At 48.0% G+C, this 14,153-nt stretch overlaps 1 protein-coding gene across 3 annotated transcripts in view; it reads left to right on the forward strand.

The window, feature by feature from the left end:
* Positions 1–9,490: 9,490 nt before the first annotated feature.
* TMEM218 (transmembrane protein 218) overlaps positions 9,491–14,153 on the forward strand; it is a 120,563-nt gene continuing 115,900 nt past the window's right edge. Inside the window, exon 1 of one of the 3 annotated variants that reach the window (XM_069614555.1) lies at positions 9,491–9,564. The gene's annotated coding sequence lies outside the window, so the exon portion shown is untranslated. The remainder of the gene's footprint in view (positions 9,565–14,153) is intronic. The other 2 variants (XM_069614556.1, XM_069614554.1) reach the window with 2 other exon arrangements.

Here is a 14,153-nt window from a genome sequence, read left to right on the forward strand (position 1 = left end):
CCCTCTCTCTTTCCCCCTTACCTTCGAAGCTTTCTAGGTGACGGATCTCTCCCCAAAGGTTTCCGGCAAGTAGGGCCCCGATTCTCTTTTTAGAGGCACCCTCCCTAATAAGTCATTGAGTCGGAAGATTTCTTCGATCGCAACTTTCATTTCATCTGCAAAGACGGCGTCCCTCAGGAGGAGGTCATTGCTCCGCCAAAGGGATTTCCGGTGCTTCAAGCCCATCAGAGCTACATCCATCTCCACCATGTCGTGATCCGACCAACTAATCAGGAGGTGTTTGCATTTAATTACCCTACTGGCATGCTGCTGATGCATGAACAGGTAATCAATCCTCATTCTGGATCTGTAGACTGACGAGAAGAAGGTGGGTGACAGTCCCGCTACACGTCCATCAACCCCTGGTCCCACATGTAATCGGTCAGTCCTCTGTCTACAGATCCACCCCTGCCCCCCTGGGGGGATTTAGCCACCGCTGTGGTCCATTTCTCTGTCCGCCCACATGTTAAAATATCCCTCTATGATGAACAGGCCCTCCATTCTATCAAGTATCTCCCCTATGGCTTCTCTCAAGAACTGCATTTGGCCAACATTCGGGCAATATATAGATGGTCAATCAAGAATTCTCTATGGTCCCCGAAACCACCAGAGCCCTCCCAACAGCTCGATGCCAGACCACTGGGTCCACCATTCTCAGATTAAGTACGACCCCCCACTACTCCCTTCTTAAGAGACCCCCAAATCCCACAATACCTGCTCAATGTGTGCCCCTGGGATGCGTCTTTCTTCCCCATGTACCATTTGAGAGTCCTGCAGGAGCAAATCTAGGTCGCAGTTCTGCATTTCCTTCCCCAGCAATGAACGTTTAGTGGGGGGAGTTCAGGACTTAAACATTCAAAGATCCCATTTTGAGAACCACCACCCAGCCCCCTTTCTATGGGTGCGCCATTCGGAACCATGATTTCCCCTCCTCACCACTCGGTTTTAAACAATACAGACTTCTCCATTGCTACTTCGGATCTGCCATTCCATATAGAATTCCCAGGTCCACCTTGCCCCACCTCCACCCCTGCCAATGCCCTGAAGTTTGTCTTGCACGACACGCCCACCCTAAGGTGTGCCACTAAGGATGAAGTCTAGTCTCCCCCGTTGTTCACAATATCCCCTCATCTCCCCCTGGTGGTAGTCTTGCGCATTTAGCTTCCCCCATTTTCCAGCTGGCCTGCAGTTCCCTGTCATTCATCTCAGTATCCGGTCATTCCATCGAATCCAATGCATCGACAGACCATTCCATTGAAAAAAATGCATCTTAAAAAAAACACTGAATGCATTTTTTTAAATGGTAAAGTATTTAGTTTAGTAAAAATTGAGTTTTAAGGTTAAAAAAAGTGGAGTTAGGGGGAACCCCCCATAAAAAAAATAAAATGCATTTGATGGTTTTTTTCCGATGCTTTTTTTGTCAATGGTATGGTTGTCGATGGTTTGGCTGTTGATGGAATCACTAGGAACCTTCATCTCTTATCTCCATTCTCCTTCTGTGGGGGAGTGTTCAGTTTCTTGAATTTCCTGCCGTCTTGCATCTTCTTTTTTGTGGTCTGCGGGCCCAGGGGCAGTCACCATTCCAGTGAGGCCACCTCTGCCTCCTAATCCACGGCCATGTCTCCGCCCTCAAGGACCTGGAGCACCTGCTGTGCCTCCTGTCTACTCGGTAGACCACTTCTCAGCGTTCAAATGTGGGAGCAAAGAAGGACCAACGGTATTGGATGCCCTTATTGGTCATCCATTGCGTGAGGTGGCGGCACTCTATGCGGCGGGTCAACGTCAGGTCCGACAGGTCCTGGAACACATTAATCGTGTCGCCTTCATACAGGAAGCTCCCCAGGCGCTTTGCTTTTCCAAGAACTTCCATCTTCTCTCTATATCTGAGGAACCTTGGGCCTTTACCACTCCCGCCTCTGTCTCTATGGGCCATTTCCAGCTGCATCTCTTTACCCCCTTCCAGGGCAAACAGTTGGTTTATCAGACCATGTACCTTTCGTCCTACTTCCATTTCTGACTCCCCTTCTGTTCTTTCACTCCCAGAATGCACAGGTTGTTGCGCCCGTCTCTGTTCTCTAAATCTTCCAGCTTCAAAAATGTTTGTTCCTCCCGCATTTTGAGGTCTGCCTAACGAGCTTCATACTTCAAGTCGAGGATGTCCACCTGTAAGTGATTGTTCTCCATCCCCTCCAACTTATCCTCAAATTTATCAACCCTGCTCCCGAGGTCGCACATAGATGCTTGATGTCCGTCCTGATTGCTTTGAACTCCTGAATTATTTCCCTCAGGTACTCTCTTATCAGAATCAGAGCAGACACTCCCTCTCCAGTCGCCATCTCGTGTGGGTCAGACGGTGTTCCCTCCTGGGCGCTCCCCGACCGTCCCCAGAAGCTTTGGAATGACAGGACCACTGTGGGATCCCCCCCTTGCTGTTACAATCTGCTCTTGTGTCTCATCCAGGGCGACTCCCTGCTGTCCCAGCCTGATGAAGGCCCCTTTCCTCTGTGGTTGGGGGGGGGGGGGAGTATTGTGTCAGTGGTTCTGTCTGTTGCCCTCTAGGCTCGGAGTTTGCCTTTTGCTGCTCTGGCTACCCCCACTGGTGCTCTGTGGGTCTGCGTCCCTGTGTGTCAGAGCTACTGATTTGGCCGTGACCCCCAGGTGGGCCTTACCGCCCCTGCACACTAAGCGTTGCCACACAGGTTCTAGCCACACAGTGGGCCTCGTTGTCACCCCACCAGGGGTTCCTCCCACCTTCTATGAGGGTATGCCTGTGTCCATGCCCTGGGTGTGTCTTGGTGTGGGTTCTGGGCCCGGCCCTCCCTTTCCGCCTCAAGTTACGGCACTCTAGCCAAGTTTCACCACTGCGGCCCAGTCTGGGGCAGTCCCACCGCCCTTTATATTGGCCTCTTCTCCTTTGGTGCCTGTTTGCGTCGCCTTGGGTGTTCCACGTGGCTCCCCCTGTGTGGCATCATACAGAGTAGTATACCCCCACTCCCCATGTACCTGCAGGCCTGAATTCCACCCCCTCCGAGCCCAGGTTCCAATAGTTCTAGAGGTCACCAGCCCCCCCCTATTCCCTTCTCGGGTCTCCCCACGCTGTGTTATAGTTCCCTGGGGGCTCTAACCTCCCAGCACCACATGGGCACGTGCTGGCAGCTTCTGCGGCGGCTTTTTCTCTCCTTCGCCTGGCGACCCTCAGTTCCCAGTTCCCAGCCGACTCCTCCTCACCCAGCCCGCGTACCATCCTGGGTGGCTTCTCCTCTCTCTGCCAGTCTCCAGTTCCTGGGGTCTGTTGGCGCTCTTCCACCGGCTCTCCTGTTTGCTCCAGTCAGCGGTGACCCGCTTTCCTCCACACTTCCCGCTGCCGGTGCCTCAGACGCGCCACACTGTCACAAGCGGGGGTTCGCTCAGAACGGCCGTGCCCCTCCATCACCCCATTCAGACCACTGTTTGTCTGCTTCCCATCTTTGCTTGCTGGGGTCACCCCTCCGCCTCCTCGCCGTCCTCCACTTTCCTCCTGCGGTCCTTCGAGTGACCAGTTCAGGGCTTCAGTCTGCCCAAAAGGGACTGCACCCAGTGCCGCTACCTGCAGCAAGTGTCCCTAGTTGCCGCTTCAAATCCTTCCTTAACCCGCACACGCCTCCTGGAAGTCAAAGGTGTAGGCAGGGGTGCCACGACTCTCTGCAGCTCTTCATGTGCGTCCCGGCTTTCTTCATGGCTCTGTTTTTTTTTTCTCCAGGGCCTCACTGCCTCTCGTTCCGCTCACGGCAAGGGCCCTGCGCAGCCTCCGATTCCACCTGGGACCTGGGGTGCTGCGGCTCCAGGCAGGTGCCGGATGGCCTTGTGCTCCACCGGGGGGTGGGGGATCAATTTTCACTGGCCCAATGGCTCGAGACGGAGCCTCTTCCTCACGCGAACATCCTGGAGCTGCACCCCATAGCGGTCTCCCTGAATTTTCTTTTGAAACGTGGGGAAATCCATACCTGGATGCACTTTGCACAAGGCCAATATAAACCTATAGCACTTCTAGAGAAAATAAATACTGGGTCAAGTGCTTCACTGGATTTTTCTTGCTGGGGCACAGGTGGTTAGGTTGATAAACTGATGCTTCGAGTGATGCTGCTGCAATGAAAAAAAACAGTTAATCAATGAATACATGGGTCTGTCTACCCGAGAATTCAAAATTAAGATTAGATGAACAGGGGCCAAACCCAACTCTTGGGTGTTAGGCATCAGCTAGTAAGCAGGAGCTAAAGCTGGGAAACCAGGAGAGTGAGTACACACTGTACTGTAACTTTCAGTACCCCCCAAACTGGACTAGAGAAAGGAACAGCCTCAAAAATGGGTTTGAAATCTCCGATTGTGACTCCTAACTATACCTATAAAATTGCCCCACCTTCATCCACAGCAGATTACAGTTTTTCCAAAAGGCATCCTTACCTTCGGCAAGTCCTACCACAGACGGGAGGATTTTTGATGGCGACACTGCTGCTGGGGACTTTGCTGTCCTAGATGGGATGATAGCGCCAATGTGTGTTCCTGCAATTGAAAAAGTACAAAAAAAATAAAAAATAAATAAAATAGGCCTACCAGATTGACCAGGCTAATATTTGCACACTACACTCAGTCAGTGCACTTCCTCCCCTGCACACAAAATGGACCTAGGGTGCAGAGTCCTACCGGGAAATCTCCAAAATGTCCTATAGGCCCGTCTACCCCAGCTGACAGAGAATAGAGAGCAGTCGGAGCACATACCTGAAAACATGACTCATACTCTTTCACAGAGACAAAAAATGATAGAGAGCAAGAGAAACAGAGAGCATCACCTCGTTACATTTTACCCTTTCTATTCCCGGTTCCATGTGATACTATCCCTGCAGAAATGTCACCACACAAGAATGGCAGCATTTATTTGCAGCACTATTACCATATGGAACCTGCGGGGTACACCCCTGCAACCATTTACCCCATATATTGTCCCCATAAATAATGTCACCTATGCCGTTTCCCGGCGACTATATGTATGGCAACATTATTTATGGGGATAATATTACCCGATACCCTATTCCCTGCCTAGAATAGTTGAGATGTCGAGCCTGCTGGCATTCCAATCATTCATCTACATAACTTACTAGTGGAACGTGGTTCCTGAGAAATATTTGGTAAAATACCCATCTAGAACCTTTCGGAATCTGACAATGAGATTTCGGTTTAATGTATTGAACACCTTTGAGATCCAGAGTATTCGAGCCAAGAACGTAGTAAGCTTTAAAACCTGTAGGCATTGTAAAATAACTGGGGTTAATGAGTCATTACTACATCTGTTATTGATTTGTCCAAGTTTGCCGAAACAGAGAATTGAATATTTCTCTATGTTTGTAAACGACATCACTAGAGTGAACAGAGATAACATTTGGTATGAGATGCTTCATGGAAACTCGACGATTTTGAAAGTACGTGTGAGCGAATTCCTGAGGGATATTTGTGATTTAGTATGAACTAACTAAAGTATAATGGAATGTCTTAATTAGAACATTTTTCTCTTTTCTTAAAGTGGTGATACATGATAATTTGTTTCATATCAGTTGTTATATTCATACAGATCAAGTGAATGATCTGTAAGTGTTATTTAAGTATTTTATGAGTAAGTAGTGTATATGTGATTGTTATTGTTTTTATTTTGTGCCTTTTAATGTCTTGAAAAAAATATTTTTGAAAAGGTTTAAAATAAACCAAAAACAATACAAGTATCAGGAAAAATCTGAAGACCCACCTCTTTAAATAACGGGCCGCTTCCCTGGCCCATGCCAGGGATGGCCCATGCAGGCACATGCCTGGCACCATGCCTGGCACCCACAGCAGGAAGGTATACATGAATTCCACTTTAAATCACTTCTATGGCAGTGCAGTGGTGCACCAAAAGTACTGTTGGTAATTTAGTGATTTCTAGTACATCGAGGAATGCATAGACTTGCTCTATAGTAAATGGCAACTGGGGCAGCTCAGCAGATTGACAGGCGGTTGCTGAGATGTTATATATGCGAAACATGTTAAATGTATGACTTTTTGCAATTCCTTATAAAAAAAAGGAAGTGTTATAAAATGTGTTTGGCCAAGGAAATGGGTTGGGGTATTTCTGCCTCTGTAGTGAAAATCCAAAAGTTGGCACCCATGAACACACAGTTTAATTTGCTAATAACTGTCAGCACAATGGAAGCATTTATTTGTGATTAACCAGTTTGACAAACATATACCATCTTCATAAATACAACCTGTGATAAAACACAAAGCAAGGGGCACACACATTACAGAATATTGGTGTGGTGAACTGACAAAAATAAACTTTTTCAAAGAAAACTAGTGAATGCAAGTTTCAACAGCATTTTTGAGTTTGGAAATTACTTTTCCTATGAAGGTGTAAAATGCACATTTGAACAACAACAATAATGTGCACTGCATGTAGAATGCCTGCTTTCATCAGTGATGACCCCCCCCTTCCTACCCCAGTAATGTTCATGGCCCATTCATTCCTGTGGTGTCCCTTTCAAGACAGAAAAAAACAAACGGGATGAGCAAACAGCCAGGAAATGCGTGAGTGACCGCTGAGGAAAGGAGCACAGCGAAGATAAGGTTACCTAGCCGTCAGCTTCCCTTAGCGAACCTGGGGGCTTGGTAAAGCCTGTTCAAGGCTGAGGCAGGCCGGGTCATAAGATCCATTCATACATCTAATGCCGGCCAGAGCCGGCCATGGACCTGAGGGGTGACGAGGCAGAGGGGCAGCCAAAGCAGGGGGACCGATGTTGTAGGATATCCGGCTCCCCAACGGCAGATTGCTGGAGCCCAGCAATCGGCTCTGGGGGATCCAGATATCCAACACCAGCAATGCATGCTTCGGTCACCACTCACCTCCTCTCCCTGTGGCCCCCAAGGTCAGGATGCAGGGGGACCGGCATTGTGGTGATCTGGCACTTCTGGGGCCACCTTTGTGTATCTACAGGGGGAAGAGGGAAGCAGGGGGACCAGGAAAGCCCTGAAACGCTTGCTTCTTGGCAACCCCTCCAGCAGTGGTGTTGGGAGGGGACGCGTCGAGAAGAGGAATGACTTACCGTGCAAGTAGACACTAGCGGCGGCAGCAGAAAGCAGTACCGCAGCCTAGATGAACAATCCAAATCAAGGAAAGTGCACATCCATGCTACGTTTTCGTGGCCACGGCCCATCACGTCACACTGACTGAGCATGTGCATGGGGGGCTAGTGTCTCACCATGCATAGTTAAGTGCGGCACAAAACTAAATTCTCACTGTTCTGGATCACGCCCCCCCAGGCATGTGACCACGCCCAAACAAGGGGGTGTCCTGGGAGTGTCTCTCTAACGGCCTATACCCCGGGTTAGAGTGTCGACCAGAGTCTTTAGCTCACCATCCTATCACAGAAGAGACATTTCCACTACATATCAGTCTTTTCCCTGCCCAAGGGCAGTCCAGCACCGAAATGCCAGGCAATTCTCTTCTGAACAAGAGTACCAAAAGAAACCCCAGACACATGTTTCGGCCTGGTTGGGCATTGTCAGTGAGGTGGAGCTGTGTGTCTCTTAAGAACAGTGAGCAAAGGTTCCACGTCTGGACTACCCTAGTAACTTTGGGTGAAAACCCAAAGCTACTTAATATGCACAAACAAGGGGGGTCCTGGGAGTGTCTCGCTACTGTCCTATATCCCAGGTTAGAGTCTCAACCAGAGACTTTTGCTCACCATCCTTACACAGAAGAGAAATGTCCACTACAGATCAGTCTTTGGCCTGCCCAAGGGCAGTCCAGCAAAGAAATTCCAGTCAGTTCTCTTCTGAACAAGAGTACCAACAGCAATCCCAGACAAGTGTCTCGGCCTGGTAGGGCATCATCAGTGAGGTGGAGCTGTGTGTCTCTTAAGAACAGTGAGCAAGGGTTCCACGTCTGGATTACCCTAGTAACTTTGGGTGAAAACCCAAAGCCACTTAATATGCACAAACAAGTAGGATCCATGCCCCCCAGATTGAAGACCTCTGCTCTACAGTATGGCTAGTTTTAGGGCAAAATACTGAATTGTTGTTATCTTGCTGGCAAGACTGCATTTTCACTGTATACTAGAATAGTATACATGAACATGCAGGAATCTAGTTAGTGCGACAACACAGGGAAATTAAGGAACTCTGTCCTATACAGACATGTAGGGAAGACATGCCAGAGGGGAGAATCAAGAAAGACCTCAAGCTACTTAATATGCACAAACAAGGGGGGTCCTGGGAGTGTCTCGCTACTGTCCTATATCCCAGGTTAGAGTCTCAACCAGAGACTTTTGCTCACCATCCTTACACAGAAGAGAAATGTCCACTACAGATCAGTCTTTGGCCTGCCCAAGGGCAGTCCAGCAAAGAAATTCCAGTCAGTTCTCTTCTGAACAAGAGTACCAACAGCAATCCCAGACAAGTGTTTCGGCCTGGTAGGGCATCATCAGTGAGGTGGAGCTGTGTGTCTCTTAAGAACAGTGAGCAAGGGTTCCACGTCTGGATTACCCTAGTAACTTTGGGTGAAAACCCAAAGCCACTTAATATGCACAAACAAGTAGGATCCATGCCCCCCAGATTGAAGACCTCTGCTCTACAGTATGGCTAGTTTTAGGGCAAAATACTGAATTGTTGTTATCTTGCTGGCAAGACTGCATTTTCACTGTATACTAGAATAGTATACATGAACATGCAGGAATCTAGTTAGTGCGACAACACAGGGAAATTAAGGAACTCTGTCCTATACAGACATGTAGGGAAGACATGCCAGAGGGGAGAATCAAGAAAGACCTCTTGTGGTACAGACTCTGGACAGTTCAGCCCAATGCACTGCCAGGCAGCACTGAGCGGTAAAGTTGGGCACATCCCCCTGCAACTTTCAAATCAGAACCCCTCACCTTGTAAAGGAAGAAAAGTTACAGAAATCATGGCAAGGGAACTTCATGCCATAGCTACACTATATAGTTTTGAAGAAAGCCTGTGATTATAGCAACAAAAAAAAGCACTGCCATTTGGAGGTGGAAAACATGCAAGTACGCGGATGTAAACAATAAAACTGATTTGCTAACAGTCTCATTTGCAAAACACATCTGCCCTGAAATTCCCTCGGCGTGCGCTGCACTGCCAAAAATACTAACCAGCCAATAACACACAAAAGACATGTTGTTGCTGCAACCAAAATAAAAATAGGAAAAACAAACCCACCGGCACCTAAATATACCTGCCCGTGCAAGGCATGGTGTCGTCCTTCCTCCATGCTTCTCTTAGCTGGTAGACATCCTACGTGGAACGTCACCAACACTTAAAGGCATTTCAGATTCACGTAGAACACCTTAAAGGCATTTTAGAAAATATCGGCAAACTTAAACGAACACACAATGCTATCGGGTCTCATAGGGACTTTAAATGTGTGCTTCAATTGAGAATGAAAGCAACACAAGCCCTCCCTTTAACAAACGCTTCTTTCCAGTTTCCAGGCAACATCAGGTGAGTGTACCCGATCGAGCTCTTGTAATGAATTTGATATGCATTTCTTTTGGCATCCTTTAACTTTTTTGTTATATTGGTAAGAGGCGCCCGTTTGCTACCTCTGGAAATGCACGTTGAAGCAAGGCTGCAGCTGAAGCTGTAATTCGTGTAATTCGTTACCGTGTACTCGTACACGTTGAAATTAAATTATAAGTACGTGACTTTCTAATCATCTGGCTTTGAAATTACACAGGGCAGTCTGTTGTTGGTATTGTAGACCCGGTAGTTGCTCCGAAGTTCATTTATGGTACCGTTCAGGCTCTGGGATGCTCGCAGATGCATTAACTGTTGTGCAGCTACTACACATCCTGTGGTCTGGTGTAAGGGACTATGTACAATACCTGCGCCAGCTAATGATTGCAGAAGTGTACTGCCTCAAGTTCCAGTGCACTATCTTTACTACCGCTAATGGTAAAGGCCCGTCACATCCTTTGGCTGGAGGAATGAGTGCAGACACAATACCTGCTCTGGAGTTAATGACTTCCGATACAGTACATACCTGCTCATCAGCTATATCTGGCAACACCTGCCCTGGGACAAACAATTACAGACACAGTACCGGATCCGGGATACCGATTCCAGGCATAGTACCTGCCCTGGAACTAAAGACGTTTGATACAGTATCTGCTAATCCGTTAGTACATGCCAATCCTCCCGATTTAGGCGGGAGACTCACGATTTTTTCCATTAAAAACAGTGCTATTATGTATTATCTCCTGCCTAAAATAACAATATCCCCAATGCATTCCTATGGGGAAAATGCATTCTACCGATTTTGGTGCAGAAATCTCCCTTTCAGGGGCTTCGGAATGTTGGCATGTCTGCGGTGTTACATATGACAGAATACCTGACCTGGGGCTTATAACCACAGACCCAACACCTGTTCTGCGAGAATAATGGCATGCACAGTACATACTCGGGGGCTAACGATTCCAGTCACAGTATTTGCTCTGGAGCTAATGGTATTTAACACACTACCTGCTCATGATCAAATCTGGGGTTCATGACTGCAGAACCAGTAAAAACCCCATGTACCCTTTCCTTCCTGTGTGTTTATGTTTGTTTGTAATGCGCTGGTAGCCCGCGGGCATCAGGGTGCAGAGAGACGGATTCATTAGGAAAAAGAGATGTAGCAGGGATGGCTAGGGAAGCGGCGCGTTATTCAAAGAGGTGGGTCTTCAGATTTTTCCTGAAACTTGTATAGTTTGGTTCTTTTCTCAGCGCTACTGGAAGGTTGTTCCACTGCCGAGCCGCCTGAACCGGAAAAGATTTCCCTGCACCCATGGCTCGGGTTGCCTGGGGTACCTGTAACTTGCCTGATGTTTGTGATCTTAGGGTCCTGTTTGGGGTGTATCGTGTGAGCTTGGATCTAAGGTATGACAGGGCCGCTCCATACAAACATCTATGCACTAATGTCATATATTTAAAAAGGATTCTCTCCTCGCCAATGGAGGGATCTTCTGTCCTCTGTCACATGGCCTCTTCTATTGATCCCTTTTATGACCAGGCTGCGTTAGGTTCCATTATCTGGCATTTGCTGATGCATTTTTTTGATGCTCCCAGCAAAAGTGAGTTGCCGTAGTCAAGGCGTGCCAGTATAATGGCCTGGATATTGTGGCCGCATTGTTCTCATTTAGGAGAGGGCGAATAGTCCTCAGGAGCCTAATATACTATGCATTATTTTTGTGAAGGTAATTTAGTGGGCTTCCGATCCCAAGGTGGACTCCATCATTATCCCGAGTGTTTTAACATGGGAGACCACTTTGATACATGAGTCTTTAATCGTAAACTCTTTGAATTCTTTACCGAGCTTTCCCCTTGCTTGATTGGAGCCAGAAATCATAAGCTCAATTTTTATTGAGCACTAGCTGTGTATCATCGGCGTAATTTGTAAAGTGGACGCTGATGGATTCTAAGAGTACACTACACATAGGTATTTCATGAATAGATTGAAGAGAAGAGGGGATATGCTAGCGCCCTGTGGTACCCCTGCACTTATAGGGGTAGGTGTTGAAAACGTTGCTTCCCCGTGTATTCTAGCTACACAATCTGTGAGGAAAGATGCTAACCATGCCAGAGCTGCCTTGGAGCATCCCACTGTTTTCTCCAGAACCTGTTGTAGCAGTGTATGGTCAACAAGATCAAATGTGTCCTTTCCCGTTCCTAATTCTCCCCTAACACCTCGAACCACACTCTCTGGAATGAACGTACAGTGTAAAGAAGTGATCAGCAGGGATAAACCATCATGTTCATTCACTTCACTTTCACCAAAAAGGCCTGAGGCACTATATGCAGTTCCTAGATTTACCTCAAATGGGCCTCCTGCCACCCCGGCTATAACACCACGGGTCCTCCCCTGGTCTTCTCTGCAAAGTTCTGGCTCCAAAGCTTGGACAGGGACCCTCCCGCCACGATCCCCCACTCCTCACCGCCACGCTGCTGAAAGGTTGTGATCACTGCCTGCACTGACCAGCCTCTGCCTGCTTGCACCCTTTCCTTGGGCTAGGGCGCACGCTGACCTGTGATAGTTCTTCCCCAGACAGAGTTAGGGGGGCTGAGCCCCTGAGGGTCGCTGCCTCTTGACTTTCACTGTGCGGTCACTCCCAGGCCTCTTGGCCGCTCTGGGTGCTATTCTCTGCTGCGCAACTCTTAGCAGTGGGCAACGGGTATGACCCCTCCAGATCCTCCTGACCTCAGACACTGCTTCTCCAGTGCAGGGGCGACTCTGTCCCGCCTCGATCTTCCCACTGGCGCTCCACAAATACATCCCTGATGGGCCTCCAATATAGCTTGCAGCTCCTTCCTGATGGGCTCCTCTGCCGTCCGACATCCGACAGTGGCTGCTTTCTGCCACACCGCCTTGCAGCTGCACTGGATCCTCGGCTGCCACGAGTCTCCCTAAGTGGTTCTTCTTGCTTGTGGTCTGTGAGCATGTCTCAGCTCGGCCTGCACCGGCCACTGGTGCAACGCCTCTGCACCTCAGACACCACGGAGACGAAGGCCCCCAGCAATCCGGGCTGCTGCACGCCACCACCGAAGCCTACATCGATAAATCCCTGCATGGGGAAGGCTCTTTTAATGTGTCTTTATTATTGTCTTTGGACCCGGTGGGGTGAGAGCTCCACGATTACACTGCTCTCTCCTCGGCTACCATCTAGTATTCCCAATCACAATGCACTTTTTAATGGGTATCCATCATAGATGTCAGTACAAAATGATGTTGATTTTTTAGAAAGGATATGTGCTTTTATGTGGTTGCACTGGCATTTTGGGGCACCCAGTCTAGCCATTCTTTGCTGTTGTATGACATTCTTTTTTTTTTTTAACTGGGATTCTTTGACAAAGGAAGCATGATCAGTGTTACTGTGTGTCTAGTCTGGCATTTAGGGCAGCCAGTCGAGCCATTTCTTACTGTGGCGTGGCTTTTTTCTTTGGGCATCAAGGGTAAAGCAAACATGATGAGCATTATTAAGCATCTAGACTCGCCTGCATTTTGCAGACAGTTTGAACATGTTTTCTTGTTGTGACAAGAAATGTTTAAAGACAAAGCCAACAGGAGTGTGTGGCAGAGCCATGGTGGGCATGTTTTCTAATAGTATCATTACTGGCATGATGTGCAAAGCAAACATGAAAACTGTGTGAAACAAAAGATGTGAATACTGGCATATGTTGGTGCAGTCAGCATGGAAATATATTGATTGTGAGGGTGCTGGGTTCCTGCTTTTGACTGGGATGGCAAAAGATTCTCACCCAGGGGGTGAATGCTATGTTTAGGCCTCTGGCTTCCACTTTGGCCCAACATAGTCTCAAGCTTTACCCTTGCTACATTGGGGGTCATTCAGCAGAAGTGCAACTAAGCAAAAGCTGAATGACAGTCTGTATTAGTCTGCCTATGTCAATACCTACGCAACCAGGGAACACCGAAACCCCCAAGGAACGGAGAAGATCCGTTATTAGTTTGTTATTTGATCAGCCCACTGTGGGCCTCCTATGAGAAGGCGTCCTTCCCTATGAAACACGACCCTGCCCTATAAAAAAGTGATAAGGAAGTGATAGAGGTTCACCTGGAAGACACAAAAGACCACCAGGCATTCACTAGGCTGAAAAAGAAATAAGGGACAGTTTTTTACTACAGGAGCTTGATAGTAAACCCAACGCAATGAAGCTACTGGAGACTAACTGGAGTATGCTGGGAATCGGCTTTAAAGGAAAGTTGGTGTAGAGGTGGCTAAAAACTCAAGATAATGTTTTTCATGGGGACTCCTGGATTAGAATGGCAGAACAAGAAAATGGAGACCAGGAGGTGACCGGGTAAAAGGAAGGGGTAGTTAATATGGTTAGTAAGGACCTGAATTCCCAGGCGTAACGGGGCGCTCTAAGGGTGGACAGAGGAGCCGTGAGATGCAGCAAGGCGTCCAAAGTTCAGAGCTCTCTGTAAAATGGAAAGGTAAATGATCTGTCACAATAGGGTGCAGTAGGCATTCCGTAATGCAAAATGTGTTATAAACCAGTAAATGAACCAACAAACATGTAATCCAAAGCAAAGT

Source organism: Ambystoma mexicanum, chromosome 9, assembly GCF_040938575.1.
Source record: "Ambystoma mexicanum isolate Mex_15411 chromosome 9, UKY_AmexF1_1, whole genome shotgun sequence".
Classification (NCBI taxonomy): Eukaryota; Metazoa; Chordata; class Amphibia; order Caudata; family Ambystomatidae; genus Ambystoma; species Ambystoma mexicanum.